The sequence below is a fragment of the Triticum urartu genome, chromosome 5A (assembly GCF_056163025.1).
Source record: "Triticum urartu cultivar PI428250 chromosome 5A, HENAU_Tu73, whole genome shotgun sequence".
Classification (NCBI taxonomy): Eukaryota; Viridiplantae; Streptophyta; class Magnoliopsida; order Poales; family Poaceae; genus Triticum; species Triticum urartu.
The window spans coordinates 1226005-1242710 of record NC_141877.1 but is presented as its reverse complement, the minus strand read 5'-3'; the positions used below and the strand labels follow the sequence as shown (position 1 = coordinate 1242710).

General features: G+C 45.1%; 1 pseudogene; it reads right to left on the bottom strand.

The window, feature by feature from the left end:
- Positions 1–15160, bottom strand: part of LOC147967305 (uncharacterized) — a 164084-nt pseudogene extending 148924 nt beyond the window's left edge.
- Between the last annotated feature and the right edge of the window lie 1546 nt (positions 15161–16706).

Here is a 16706-nt window from a genome sequence, read left to right as displayed (position 1 = left end):
CTCTATGCCTATATATACCTCCCCCATTCCAAATCTCGGATCCCCTCTTCGAAACCCTAAAAAAACACCTCGCGCCGGCCGGACACGTCCGTCCCCGGCCGGACACGTCCGCCGCCATCCCCACGCCCTCTCCCGTCACGCCATGTGGCAGGCGCCGCCGCCCCGCGCCACCGGCCCGGCGAGCCCGCGGGAGGCCCTCCCGGCCCGGCTCCCGCGCGCCGCCCGCCCGCGCGCCTCTTCCCCGACCCGGCCGCTGCCGGCCACCTCCGCCTCGCCGCGCCGCCGTGGGCGCCATCACCGCGCGACGCCGCCTCCTCGTTCCGGCCGCCCCGCCGCGTCGCTTTCGCCGCGGACGCCGCCACCGCGCCGCCTCCGGCTTCCTCCTCCACGTCCGCACCCTAAGCCGGCCGCCCCGACTCCTCCGGCCATCTCCGGCGACCTCCGGCGTACTGTTCCGATGACCTCGGTTCCCGTGCACCGAATCTGGATCTGGACGTTTGGGTTGACTTTCTCCCGAAACCCTAGTTCATATTACCCTGTTCATCATGTTGTATCTTTGCATCCGTAGCTCCGTGTTTTTGATCTGATTATGTTTTTGCCATGTTGACATGCTTGCAATTGTATTTTATGATCCCTTTTGACTCAAGATCACTAAGGGACTTTTGTTAAGCTCTTTGAGTAGCTCCATTCCATGCTTTAGTTTGCCATGTTCAGGTCCTTTAGCATATTGTTTTCATGTTCCAAAGAGTTCTATTTGATCTGAAATTCCAGACAAGTGTTAATTTCACTAAGTCTGAAATCTATTTGTCAAATGCAGTTTTGCCATGCTTGTTTGAACCTGTTAATGGATGAATTGGCCGTAGCTCAGTGCTAGAATTTTGTTAAGCATCTTGAATGTATTCCTGCCATTTATTTTGATGCCATGTTTGGATGCTGTAGCATGTTCATCTTGTTGCATTTAGATGGCTACTTGCTGTAAATCGCAGAACGTGGTCATATTTGAATCGCTTGACATTTCCAAACCGTAACTCCGATTCCGGCGTTCTTTATATTGTTTTCAAGCGATTTCATCTCATCTTTCCAGTGGCATACTTGGATTTCCATGTTGAGGCCAGGTTCATGCATTCCTTGTCAATTCTTGCATATGCATCACATATTGCATCCCGCATAGCATACCATCTTTGCATCATGTTGTTTGAGTTTGCACGTGGTTGATTGTGTCCTTGTTGCTTGTTTGTCTTGTTTGGGTAGAGCCGGGAGATGAGTTCGCTAACGAGGAGCCCGTTGAGTTTGCTTTCGAGGATCCAGTCAACTCTGACAACTTTGCAGGCAAGATGATCATACCCTCGAAATCACTACTATCTTTGCTTTGCTAGATGCTCGCTCTTTTGCTATGCCTATGCTACGATGCCTACCACTTGCTTATCACGCCTCCCAAATCGCCATGTCAAACCTCTAACCCACCATGTCCTAGCAAACTCTTGATTGGCTATGTTACCGCTTTGCTCAGCCCCTCTTATAGCATTGCTAGTTGCAGGTGAAGATTGGAGACCGTTCCTTGTTGGAACATTATTTACTTGTTGGGATATCATTATATTATCTTGTTAGCTTAATGCATCTATATACTTGGTAAAGGGTGGAAGGCTCGGCCTCTCGCCTAGTGTTTTGTTCCACTCTTGCCGCCCTAGTTTCCGTCATATCGGTGTTATGTTCCCGGATTTTGCGTTCCTTACGCGGTTGGGTTATAATGGGAACCCCTTGATAGTTCGCCTTGATTAAAGCTTTTCCAGCAATGCCCAACCTTGGTTTTACTATTTTCCACCTAGCCTCTTTTTCCCTCGGGTTTCCGGAGCCCGCGGGTCATCTTATTTAAACCCCCCCGGGCCAGTGCTCCTCTGAGTGTTGGTCCGAGCCAGGCAGCCTGCAGGGCCACCTCGGGGAAACTCGAGGGTTGGTTTTACTCGTAGCTTGACCTATCTGAGTGTGCCCTGAGAACGAGATATGTGCATCTCCTATCGGGATTTGTCGGCACATTCGGGCGGTGTTGCTGGATTTGTTTTAACCTGTCGAAGTGTCTTGAAGATCCGAGATACCGAGTCTGATCGGAACGTCTCGGGAGGAGGTCTATTCCTTCATTGACCGTGAGAGCTTGTCATGGGCTAAGTTGGGACTCCCCTGCAGGGATTTGAACTTTCGAAAGCCGTGCCCACGGTTATGGGCAGATGGGAATTTGTTAATGTCCGGTTGTAGATAACTTGAATCTTAATTTAATTAAAATGAATCAACAGTGTGAGTTACCATGATGGTCTCTTCTCGGCGGAGTCCGGGAAGTGACACGGTGTTGGAGTAATGTTTGCGCAGGTTGCTCTCTAGTTTCTCGCTCGCCCTTTGCGTCCTCTTCTCGCTCTCTTTTGCGAATAGGATAGCCACCATATATGCTAGTCGCTTGCCGCAGCTCCACTTATATTACCTTGCCTTACCTATTAAGCTTAAATAGTCTTGATCGCGAGCGTGCGAGATTGCTGAGTCCCTGTGGCTCACAGATTACTTCCAAACCAGATGCAGGGCCTGATGATTCCGCTCTAGGTGACGCGCTTGAGCTCAAGTGGGAGTTCAACGAGGACTCTCAACGATACTACGAGTCTTTCCCTGATGATCAGTAGTGGTGCCCAGTTGGGGTGATCGGGACCGTGTCGCTTGTTGGGTTATCTTTTATTTTGGCGCCGTAGTCGGGCCATGAGTGTTTGAATGATGTAATGCTATTTTATGTACTTTATTGACGTGGCGAGTGTAAGCCAACTATGTTATCTCCCCTTTTTATTATCTATATTACATGGGATGTTGTGAAGATTGCCTAACTTGCGACATATGCCTTCAATGCGATTATGTCTCTAAGTCGTGCCTCGACACGTGGGAGCTATAGTCGCATCGAGGGTGTTATACTATCCTGGGGACTACGCACACAACCAGAATCAAGAGAATTAAACCATATCTTAGCATCACCCTTTAATGAGAACGTAAATATTTTGAGTATATAAAAGTAACGCAATCTCTCATCATTAGTGAACAGGGCAGCTATATCATTTAACTTAGTATGATGTGCCACAACAGTTTCAGATTCATAGCCATAAAACGGATCAGATTCCACCAAAGTAATTATATCAGGATCAACAGAGAATTCATAATCCTTATCAGGAACACAAATAGGTGAAGTGGCAAAAGCAGGGTCGGGTTTCATTTTATCTCTATGATTCTTTGTTCCATTTAATTAATAACCTCTTAAGCTCATATCTATCTTTGCAAGCTAAAATAGCGGCAGAAGATTCCATATGAAAAAGATAGCCCTCTGGAATAACAGGCATATTTTCATCATCACTATCATCATCGTATTCAGATTCAATAATTTCTTTTTCTCTAGCCCTAGCAATTTGTTCATCAAGAAATTCACCAAGGGGCACAGTAGTATCAGGCATAGAAGCAGTTTCATCATAAGTATCATGCATAGCAGAAGTGGCATCATCAATAACATGCGACATATCAGAACGAATAGCAGAAGCAGGTGCAGGTGTCACAAACTTACTCATAACAGATGGTGAATAGAGTGCAGAGCTAGATGGCAGTTCCTTACCTCCCATCGTAGTTGAGGGATAGATCTTGGTTTTTGGATCTCTCAAGTTCTTCATAGTGTCCAGCAGATATATATCCCAAGTGACTCAAAGAATAGAGCTATGCTCCCCAGCAACGACGCCAGAAATTAGTCTTGATAACTGATGACCCACAAGTATAGGGGATCTATCATAGTCCTTTCAGTAAGTAAGAGTGTCGAACCCAACGAGGAGCAGAAGGAAATGATAAGTGGTTTTCAGCAAGATATTCTCTGCAAGTACTGGAATAAGTGGTAACAGATAGTTTTGTGATGGGATACATTGTAACGAGCAACAAGTAACAAAAGTAAATAAAGTGCAGCAAGGTGGCCCAATCCTTTTGTAGCAAAGGACAAGCCGGAACAAACTCTTATAATAGGAAAAGCGCTCCCGAGGACACATGGGAATACCGTCAAGCTAGTTTTCATCACGTTCATATGATTCACGTTCGATACTTTGATAATTTGATATGTGGGTGGACCGGTGCTTGGGTGCTGTTCTTACTTGAACAAGCACCCCACTTATGATTAACCTCTATTGCAAGCATCCGGAACTACAACAAAAGTATTAAGGTAAACCTAACCATAGCATGAAACATGTGGATCCAAATCAGCCCCTTACGAAGCAACGCATAAACTAGGGTTTAAACTTCTATCACTCTAGAAACCCATCATCTACTTATTACTTCCCAATGCCTTCCTCTAGGCCCAAATAATGGTGAAGTGTTATGTAGTCGATGTTCACATAACACCACTAGAGGCTAGACAACATACATCTTATCAAAATATCAAACGAATACCAAATTCACATGACTACTAATAGCAAGACTTCTCCCTTGTCCTCAGGAACAAACGTAATTACTCACAAAGCATATTCATGTTCATAATCAGAGGGGTAATAATATGCATATTGGATCTAAACATATGATCTTCCACCAAATAAACCAACTAGCATCAACTACAAGGAGTAATCAACACTACTAGCAACCTACTAGCACCAATCCCGGACTTTGAGACAAGAATTGGATACAAGAGATGAACTAGGGTTTGGAGATGAGATGGTGCTGGTAAAGATGTTGATGGAGATTGCCCTCTCCCGATGAGAGGAGCTTTGGTGATGACGATGGTGATGATTTCCCCCTCCCGGAGGGAAGTTTCCCCGGTAGAACAGCTCTGCCGGAGCTCTAGATTGGATCCGCCAAGGTTCCGCCTCGTGGTGGCGGAGTATCGTCCCGAAAAGTTCCTTCTTATTTTTTTCTCATCGAAAGACTTCATATAGAAGAAGTTGGGCGTCGGAGAGCCACCAGGGGGCCCACGAGGTAGGGGGCGCGCCCTAGGGGGGCGCCCCCACCCTCGTGAGCATGGTGTGGGCCCCCTGGCCTTCATCTTTGGCGAGGATTTTTATTTATTTCTTTTAAGATGTTCCGTGGAGTTTCAAGACTTTTGGTCTCTAATATTTGCTCCTTTTCCAGCCCAGAATTCCAGCTGCCGACATTCTCCCTCCTTATGTAATCCTTGTAAAATAAGAGAGAATAGCCATAAGTATTGTGACATAAAGTGAAATAACAGTCCATAATGCAATAAATATCGATATAAAAGCATGATGCAAAATGGACGTATCAACTCCCCCAAGCTTAGACCTCGCTTGTCCTCAAGCGAAAAGCCGATAACAATAAATATGTCCTCATGTTTAGAGGTAGAGGCGTCGATAAAAATAAAATACGGACATGAAGGCATCATGATTATTCTCATAGCAGCAACATATATAGCTTTTGTCATATGATTACTTATGTTCAAGTGATGATCTATTCACAATGCAAAAGTATAAATCATAAACCTTATTGGGCTCCAACAAACTATAATCTCAGTCATTGAAGCAATTGCAATTTATCATAACATCGAAAATAGTCTATGTCAGAGCTAAAAAGCAAGTCCACATACTCAACTATCATTTAGTCCTCCATAATTGCTAACACTCACGCGATACTTGTGAATACGGAGTTTTAATCAGACACAGAGAAAGATAGGGGCTTATAGTTTTGCCCCACAACCTTTTACCTCAAGGGTAATGTCAACAATAATGGTTCATGCTCCCCTACATCCAATTAGATATATATATATATATCATGTTCTTTCCAACATGCTGAGCTTGCCAAATGATAAAATGAAAAAGAAAAGGTGAAGATCACCATGACTCTTGCATAAGGTAAAAGATAATAATAAAGGATAGGCCCTTCGCAGAGGGAAGCAGAGGTTGCCATGCACTTTTATGGTTGGATGCATAAAATCTCAATGCGAAAGAACGTCACTTTATATTGCCCCTTGTGATATGAACCTTTATTATGCAGTCCGTCGCTTTTATTACTTCCACATCACAAGATCGTATAAAGCTTATTTCTCCCACACCAATCAATCATACATATTTAGAACAATTTTTATTGCTTTGCACCGATGACAACTTACTTGAAGGATCTTACTCAATCCATAGGTAGATATGGTGGACTCTCATGGCAAAACTGGTTTAAGGGTATTTGGAAGCACAAGTAGTATTTCTACATGTGGGGGTTTGCCCCACAGTTTCCAGTCAAAAAAAGTAGTATTTCTACTTGGTGCTGAGAATTTGGCTAGCATGAGGGGGAAAGGCAAGCTCAACAAGTTAGAGGATCCATGACAACATACTTTATCTCAGATATAAGAAAGACATAACTCATTATGTTGTCTTCCTTGTCCAACATCAACTCTTTAGCATGTCATATTTTAATGAGTGCTCCCAATCATAAAAGATGACAATGATAATATATCTATATGTGAAAACCTCTCTTTCCTTATTACTTCCTATTAATTGCAACAATGACCAAGGCTATGTCTGCCAACTCCCAACAACTTTTAATCATCATACTCTTTCTATGTGAAGTCATTACTCACAATAAGATCAATATGAACTTTTTTTTTCTTTTTATTCTTTTCTTCTTTCTTTTATTCATCCAAGATCATGGCAAAATAATCAAGCCCTTGACTCAACACTAATGTTTATTATATATAGCTCACAGACTCGATTACATAGAGAGATCATAATGCAAAACTCAAAACTAGATCATGCCATAAACTTTATTCTACTAAATCAAGATACTACTAATAGGATCGAACTAAGAAAAATGTTAAAGATAGGAGTTGTGATTGTGATACGATACTGGGGCACCTCCCCCAAGCTTGGCAGTTGCCAAGGGGAGTGCCCATACCCATGTGATTATGTCTCCTTCTTTGTTGTCGGTGTAATATTCTTGGCGATGATTACCCTCAGGATGCGGTTCACCTCCTCGAGCTTATTGACTTGATGTTTGAGGTCCATTATTTCCTTATGAAGCTTTCCTGTGACAGCAAAAGCTCCTTGAACCCAAGTGTGTTGCATAGGTGCAGAAGAACAAGTGACACTCCTCTTCATATTTTCATAGGTAAGAAATCTAACATTAGAAGGGATAACCGAGTTTGGAATAGCTGAGCTCTGTAGTTCCCCCCATCGTGAACCCAGCTCGGAGGCAAGAGGTGACTTCTTGATCCTCCATAGCATCTACTCTCATCAAGTCAGCCTCCATCTCTTCCTCCGTTGCTGGCCCAAAATGGTCAGCGTCGCTGTTTTCCCTTGGTTCTGGTGCCGGATTAGATACCCGACTCTCCCCGATTGACTCTTGAGAAGACATCTTGCTCTAATCTGCAGCAGCAACAACTCGAAAACAAAAACAAAGGATAATTGTGTGATACGGGAGTCAAAACCTTCGGGAGAATATATAATGAATTTTTACCAAGCAAAATACGTAACGTGCAAGAAAACGGAGTCCGGAAGGCACACGAGGTGCTCACAAGGTAGGGGGCGCGCCCACCACCCTCGTGGGGCCCTCGTGTCCTTCCCGGACTGCTACTTATTTTTCTATTTTTCTAAATATTCCAAAATGGAGAAATATTGCCTTAAAAATTGTTTTGGAGTCGGTTTACTTACCGTACCACATACCTATTCCTTTTCGGGGTCTGAAACGCTCCGGAAAGTGTCCCTTATGTATTCCTCCGGGGTTACGGTTTCAAATATTGGTTTCAACATTTATGGGATTACCTGAGATATAATGTTTGATTCTTTGACCGTTTACCACCTTCGGATTTGTGCCCTCGAAGTTGTTGATTTTTATGGCACCGGAACGATAGACCTCCTCGATAACATAGGGGCCTTCCCATTTAGAGAGAAGTTTTCCTACAAAAAATCTTAAACGAGAGTTGTATAGCAATACATAATAACCTACATTAAACTCACACTTTTGTATCCTTTTTTCATACCATCTTTTAACTTTTTCTTTAAACAACTTGGCATTTTCATAAGCTTGGGTTCTCCATTCATCAAGTGAGCTAATATCAAATAACCTCTTCTCACCTGCAAGTTTAAAATCATAATTAAGCTCTTTAATGGCCCAATATGCCTTATGTTCTAGTTCGAGAGGTAAGTGACATGCTTTTCCATAAACCATTTTATACGGAGACATACCCATAGGATTTTTGTATGCAGTTCTATAAGCCCATAATGCATCATCAAGTTTCTTGGACCAATTCTTTCTAGACCTATTAACAGTCTTTTGCAAAATTAATTTGAGCTCTCTATTGCTCAACTCTACTTGGCCACTAGACTGAGGGTGATAAGGAGATGCAATTCTATGATTAACATCATATTTAGCAAGCATTTTACGGAAAGCACCATGAATAAAGTGTGAACCACCATCAGTCATTAAGTATCTAGGGACTCCAAACCTCGGGAAAATAACTTCCTTATGAATTTTAATAGAAGTGTTATGATCAGCACTACTAGTTGGAATAGCTTCTGCCCACTTAATAACGTAATCAACAGCAACTAAAATATGTGTGTATCAATTGGAGGCAGGAAAAGGTCCCATATAAGCAAAGCCCCAAACATCAAACGGTTCAATAACAAGAGAATAATTCATAGGCATTTCTTGACGTCTACTAATATTACCAATTCTTTGACATTCATCACAGGACAAGACAAACTTACGGGCATCCTTGAAGAGAGTAGGCCAATAGAAACCAGATTGCAATACCTTATGTGTGGTTCTATCTCCAGCATGGTGTCCTCCATAAGACTCGGAATGACACTTGCGTAGGATCTGTTCCTGTTCATGCTCAGGTACACAACGTCTAATAACACCGTCTACTCCTTCCTTATAAAGATGTGGGTCATCCCAAAAGTAATGTCTCAAGTCATAGAAGAACTTTTTCTTTTGCTGGTATGTGAAGCTAGGTGGTATAAACTTAGCAACAATATAATTAGCATAATCAGCATACCATGGAGTACTACGAGAAGTACTTATAACATTTAATTGTTCATCAGGAAAGCTATCATTAATAGGTAGTGGGTCATCAATAATATTTTCTAACCTAGACAAGTGGTCTGAAACGGGGTTCTCAGCTCCCTTTCTATCAACAATATGTAAATCAAATTCTTGTAGCAAGAGAACCCATCTAATAAGTCTAGGTTTAGCATCTTTCTTTTCCATAAGATATTTAATAGCAGCATGATCAGCTTGAATAGTTACTTTAGAATCAACAATATAAGATCTGAACTTATTGCAAGCAAATACACCTGCTAAGAGTTCTTTTTCAGTAGTAGCATAATTTCTTTGAGCATTGTCTAGAGTCTTACTAGCATAATGAATAACATTTAATTTCTTATCAACTCTTTGCCCTAGAACAGCACCTACAGCATAATCACTAGCATCACACCTAATTTCAAAGGGTAGGTTCCAATCAGGTGGCTGAACAACAGGTGTAGTGAATAATGCTTTCTTAAGTATTTCAAATGCTTCTACACAATAATCATCAAAGACAAATGGTATATCTTTTTGCAATAAATTAGTTAGAGGCCGAGAAATTTTTGAGAAGTCCTTACACTACTAGGGAAAGGGCTATAGATGAAATTGACACTAATGGCGCACCAGAGAAGTGGTGCGCCACTACTATATACTAATGGCGCACCATGTGCCGATGCGCCATTAGTGTGGAAGACACTAATGGCGCACCAGACACAAGGTGCGCCACTAGTAACAATTTTTTTTCATTTTTCCAAACATACTAATGGCGCATCCGGGCAAAGTGCGCCATTACTAGTTCTTACTAGTAATGGCGCCATTAGTATATATTTTTTTTTTGCAAAACTACTAATGGCGCACAGCCAGCAGGTGCGCCATTAGTATGTTGGGTTACTAATGGCGCATGGCTGGGTGGTGCGCCATTAGTAACCTAGGACCAGCTAGATATTTTGGACAGCCACACCTACACACTCACTTTCCCCACTTCATTCCCTCCACCTCCTTCTCCAAGCTTGTCGGCTGCCTCCTCCTCCTCACCTCATTTGCACCATAGATTCATCAAAATTAAGTGGTGAAATTACCTTTTTTTGATAGGTAAGTAAGGGAAAAGCTATCTTCATGTTGTAGATCTACTTTTTTTCTCCCTAGCTCGCTCCAACAATGTGCACATGCACTTTTTGAGGCCTAGCTAGATCTATGTATGTTTGTGGTGTTGCATTTGCATGTACCGGTATTTGAAACACGATAGTTGCCAATATTTCGCCGGAATGTTGATTCATTTCCATTTCGGTGAGAATTTTGGCACTATGCATTCTTTTTGGTCCTATTTTTAGGGAAAGTCATGCCAAATTTTTTCTTGGTTCTAAAATATCGTTTTGCTCTACCCCGCAGGCGACCATGCTCCGCATGATGACCGAAGGCATCGTGAATAGGTTTTTGAGCTCCGCAAAGGCCGAGATGCTTTAAAAGAACGAGACGGAGATAAGATGTCCGTGTCGAAGATGCAAGCTGAAGAGCCTTATTGCGGACCCAGATTCCGGGCAGGTGCGGGACCACCTGCTCTTGCGTGGTTTCATGGATGGCTATCAGTGGCAAGGTGATGAAGATGACGATGAAGTTGTCCATGGGGGCCGGGCAAGAAATGAGGAAGGGTAGCAAGACAACCACCGCGGCTCGGGCCGGTGAGAAGACGAAGAATCTCCAGGACATGATCACGACGGTGATGCTGTACACAGTCATCATGTAGAAGATGCCAGACATGATGATGAGGAAGATGTCGGAGCAGACGAAGGGCATGATCATGAAGATGAAGATGCCGGCGGAGCAGACGACGATGGACCATCGATGGGCTGGGTGCAGGACCCTCATATTCAAGAGCTGCTTCTCAAGCAGACGGATAACGCAAGAGCTGCCGCCCGAGAGAAAGCCAAGCTGGATCAACTAGAGAAAGACGCGGTTACTCCATTGTATGAAGGATGCAGGCCCGAGGATACCCACCTGAAAGTAACGCTCATGGCTCTGGAGATGAAGGTAAAACACAAAATGACTGACGCATGCTTCCACGAGAACATGTCATTCTGGCACGAACGTCTTCCCAAGGGGAACAAGTGCCCTACCAGTTTCGAGGAGGCGAAGAAAATCGTGTGTCCTCTGGATTTACCGCACGTGAAATACCATGTCTGCATGAACAATTGCATCATTTATCGGGACGAGCACGCGGAGTCTACCATATGTCCGGTGTGCGGCGTCACTCGATACAAGAAGAGGAAGAAAGCTCCTCGAAAAGTGGTGTGGTACTTTCCGATCACTCCTCGTCTGCAGCGGTATTTTGTGGACCCTAAGGTAGCAAAGCTCCTGCGTTGGCACGCGGATAGGGAGGAGAAGAAGCGAGAAGATGACGCAAATGATTCGGAGATAAATAAAAAAGACAAGATGCTGAGTCACCCTAAGGATGGGAGCCAGTGGCAAGCATTGAACATCGAACACCCAAAATTTGGGAAGGATCCAAGGAACATCGTGCTGGGCACAAGCACCGATGGAGTCAATCCGTTTGGCAGCCAGAGAAGCACACATAGCACTTGGCCTGTGTTTGTGTGGATGTACAACCTTCCCCCCTGGTTGTGCATGAAGAGGAAGTACATTCACATGAGTATGCTAATTGAAGGGCTGAAACAACCAGGGAACGACATCAATCTATATCTGGGGCTGCTAAAAGAGGAGCTAGACACGCTGTGGAAAACGCCAGCCAATATGTGGGATGCCGCAGAGAAAGAATATTTCCCTATGAGAGCCGCACTGCTCACGACGATGCACGACTATCTCGGTTACGGATATCTCACGGGGCAGGTGGTCCACGGATTTTCTGGATGCGTCAGGTGCATGGATGACACAACATATCGCCAGCTAGATAGAGATCCCGGGTCTTCGAAAACCGTGTTCATGGGACATCGAAGGTGGCTTCGCGACGATGACCCGTGGAGGAAATGAAAGGATCTGTTCAATGGTGAAACCGAACCCCGAAGACGCCCGCGTACGAGGAGCGGCGAGGAAATAGACGAGCTGTTGAAAAATTGGAAAGATTGCCCACTGCCGGGAAAGAAGTAAAAGGCGCCAGAGCCGGGAAAGAAGTGAAAGGCACCAGAGCCGCTGCTGAAGGTATGGAAAACGAGGTCTGTTTTCTGGGACTTGCCGTACTGGAAGATCCACCGTGCACCTCACAGCTTTGATGTCATGCATATCACGAAGAACGTGTGCGAGAGTCTGCTTGGTACCCTGCTCAACATGCCACAGAGGACCAAAGATGGGCCGAAAGCAAGGGCGGACTTGAAATCAATTGGCATCAGGCAGGAGCTTCACGCTAATGATGATGATGATCATGATGAGGATGAGGCGAAGCAGGACACAGAAATTCGTCGCAAAGGCAAAAAGGCCAAGAAGACCGGAAATGACTACCCTCCCGCGTGCTTCACTCTAAGTCAGGAGGAGATCGAGCAGTTTTTCACCTGCCTCGTAGGAGTAAAACTTCCTTACGGTTACGCGAGGAAGATAAGCAGATACCTAGACCCAGCGAAGCAGAAGTTCAGCGGGATGAAGTCTCACGACTGTCACGTGCTGATGACGCAGATACTTCCAGTTGCAATCTGTGGGATCATGGAAGCGCACGTCCGTGAAACGCTATTTGGCCTATGCAACTTTTTCGACGTCATCTCTCGGAAGTCGGTTGGCGTGAGGCAACTCAAAAGGCTACATGAAGAGATCGTGGTGATACTATGCGAGCTTGAGATGTACTTCTCGCCCGCATTCTTCGACGTTATGGTGCATCTGCTAGTCCATATTGTGGAGGATATCATCCAACTCGGGTCGACGTTCCTGCACAGCATGATGCCATTCGAAAGGATGAATGGTGTCATCAAAGGATATGTTCGCAACATGTCACGTCCAGAGGGAAGTATAGCTAGGGGCTTTCTGACCGAAGAGTGCATCTCCTACTGCACGAATTATCTAGGCATCAAGAACCCCGTTGGTCTGCCCGTCAACAGGCACCTCGGTAGGCTCGCTGGATGGGGTCACCGTGAGGGTCGCCGCGAAATGCATGTCGACATCGAGGGTTAACTCGCCGACTTTGAGAGAGCAAACCTAGTCGCGCTACAACACATAGACGTGGTCGATCCTTGGGTGGTAGAGAACAAAACCTTTATTGAGAAGACGTACAATGACCGAGGCCAACAGAGGATGAACGGAGATATAATCAAAGAGCACAACTCATGTTTCACGCGTTGGTTCAAGCAGAAGCTTCTGTCGTACCCTTTACATGAGGATTCTTCCGCGGAAGAACAACTCATATTCGCCTTGTCACAAGGCGTCGAGCACAACCTGATGACCTATGAGGCGTACGATATCAACGGCTACACATTCTACACCGAGGACAAGGACATGAAGAGCGATGGTTATCAGAACTCCGGGGTAACGATGGAATCCTACACCGGTAACGACAAGGACAGATACTACGGAAGGATCGAGGAGATCTGGGAGCTGAGCTACGCAGGAGAGAAGGTCCCGATGTTCCGTGTCAGATGGGCCAAGAGCGTCCTAAAAGAAGACCGGTATTTCACCACCATGGTTATACCCGAAGCCAAATCCAAGACCGCGGGCGCAAACGTCACCGCAAAAAATGAGCCATGGGTACTGGCTTCCCAAGTGGACCAATGCTTCTTCATTACCGACCCGCCAAAGCCCAGTCGTGTTGTTGTGAGGAGAGGCAAAAGGAAGATCATCGAAATGGATGGAGTAGCCAATGAGCAAGACTTAGACAAGTACGGCTACCCGAAGATGGAACATGACGACGACGATGAAGTAGCAGCATACACCACAAGAAGAATCAGGACCACCCTACCTAAAGGACGTCCGTTCCACAGAAGAACTCCATTTGCGAAAAAGAAGGGAAAGGAGATTGTGAACAGATAGCTAGCTAAGATCGATTGTATTTATTCGTAGTCTTCATTTCTCGATTGTATTTCATGGGCACTTTTTGATATCATGAATATTTTTAAATTTCATGGGCACTTTTTGAACTCCACCGCTGCCGATGACCCACCGCACCCTCCCCCGCTCCACCGCCGCCGACGAGCACCCCCCGCACCCTCCCCCGCTCCACCGCCGCCGACGAGCACCCCCCGCACCCTCCCCCGCTCCACCGTCGCCGACGAGCACCGGCCCCCCGCACCCTCCCCCGCTCCACCGCCGCCGACGAGCACCCCCCGCACCCTCCCCTGCTCCACCTCGGCAACCGATGATATTTTCAATGAACAAATTTGATGATATTTTTAAAAAAATTATTACTGGTTTTATAAAAAATTATTACTGTTTCATATTCATATTCATTTTCTAAAAAATAATAATAAAAAAGTGTAGAGTACAATTGTTGTTAAACAACAATTATTACTGTTTTTATATAAAAATATTACTGTTTCATATGCATACTCATTTTTTTTAAACATACTAAAACAGGTGCGCCATTGCTATCTAAAAAAAGATTTCTAATGGCGCACCGACGGGGGGTGCACCATTGCTATCTAAAAAAAGATTTCTAATGGCGCACCGACGGGGGATGCGCTATTGCTATCTAAAAAAGACATACTAATGGCGCTCCGCCGCGGGGTGCGCCATTAGTAAGCTTCCCCCCTAGCTAATTCCTCCCTCTCCCTCGCCAGATCCCCTTCGTCCCTCTCTCCCTCGCCAGATCCACCCGCGCGCCCTGACCCCCGCCGGACTCCACCCCCGCCGCCCTGCGCCCCCGCACCCCCACCCCCGCCGCCCCGACCCCCGCCGGACTCCACCCCCACCGCCCCCGCTCCCCCGCGGCTGACCACGCAGCTTCGTTGCGGCGTCGTCGCCGTTCTCTTCACCGACCTCGCCGTCCGTCCGCCACCGCCGCCCCCGCGCCCCGAGCCGGAGGAGGAGGACCAGGAGGAGGACCAGGAGGAGGAGAAGACGACGACCGCCTCTACCTCAGCTCAGCCAGGCCACGCGACGCTGAGCCGAGCACCGCCTCCCTCGCTGTCCCCCCTCCGCCCGCGCCCGCACCTTCGACGTCCTCCCGCCCAAGCCTCTCGGCCCGCGCCCGCGCCCCCGGCGTCTTCCTCCATTCCTCCATCCCCTCCCCCAGGTGATTCCTCCCTTCTCCTCCACCCCCTCCCCTACAAACCATAGGGCCATGGCGGCAGGCTTCTTGCTCCCTAGTTTTGTTATTGTATTTCGAAGTCTTCGTGGCGCCTTGATTGCTGGTCCATGTGATCCATAGAGCATTGACCTGTTCATGATCAACTGGTAGTTGTACAACATGGGCAGCTAGCAATTTGGGATTTAACTGAGGCAATTGGAATGTTGGGCGCGCTCTGTTGGACCTAAGTGTCATCATTCGAAAAGCAAAACGAAACAAATGCATAGAATCGGCCGGCCCCAATGATAGTTTACAGTTGTGTACACTTCCTACAAGTTTAACTATGGCTGAAGAAAAACTAGGAGGTAGAAACTACGATTATCAGCAGTACAAGAGCAAAAACAACACATATAGTTGTGTGCTTACATATTCAGCTTGTCTGTACTGTATTTGGGGCCATCCACTTGACACATTCAGCTTGTCTGCACTGTACATTTGGAAGGCTCCCCCCTATCGTTTTTGTCCCCCTAATCAAGTAATCATACAGCAATCAGGCACAGTCATGCAAGCATTATTCGCGCAACTTGGTCTTGGTTCTAGTACATGGTAGTATCACAGATATGTGTGCACATCAACTTAATTTCTAATACGGAGAAAACGACCGCTCGATATAATTAATTACGAGTAGATACGTTCCAACAAGCCGATTATTTTCTTTACAAAACAAGAAGAAATTGGGCAGGCAGCTGGTGTGCCGTTGTGCACTGATTCCTCACGACACTCATTTTTCCCAACGTTGAGCTTGTGATGACCCATTTTAATAAATCAAGTGAAAATAGCGTTTCTTGGATTTCTGTGTTCCCTGGCATTTCTAAAATAATCAGTCATAAAGAATATCCTCAAGACCATGTGTTTCTTGGATTTCTGTAATGATGATCGAACATTATAAAGCATTGTACTCCAGTGTGTATGAAGGATACAAAAAATTTAGCAACTTCTCTGATTTTATAAATTTGTTTTATTGTGATGCCTCTGAATTACTTGTGATCACATTGAGAAAGACTTGCAAAGATGATGATCATCTTTTACAGAAAACAATTTCTGTAAACACGTCAGTAACTTTCCTGCTAGCAACTACTTGATGATGATCACCTATATTATGTAACACTACTTGATGATGATAAACTGTAACTCCCTTTCCTTAGAACTGTAATTACTGTAGCAACAAATCCATTTTCATCTATACGTATAGCACACACAAGGAAATGTCTGTTCTGTGTTTTTTGTGTTTGTTTTTTACAGTCCTCTAGTAACTGAGCTACTGTTGTGTTGTTGTTCCTATACTGTAATTGTTTCAGCGCACACTACCATGACTTAATGTTTACAATAGTTGTTTTCTTTGTATCCTGTAGTTAGCGTATATTTTTCTTTAGAGGTAACTGGTCAAATGTTCAGTGTTTATGTCTGAACTTGAATGTTGCAATGTTGTTTTCTTCAGAGGCTACTGTCAAAAACTTGAGCTACTGTCTTGCAAAGATGA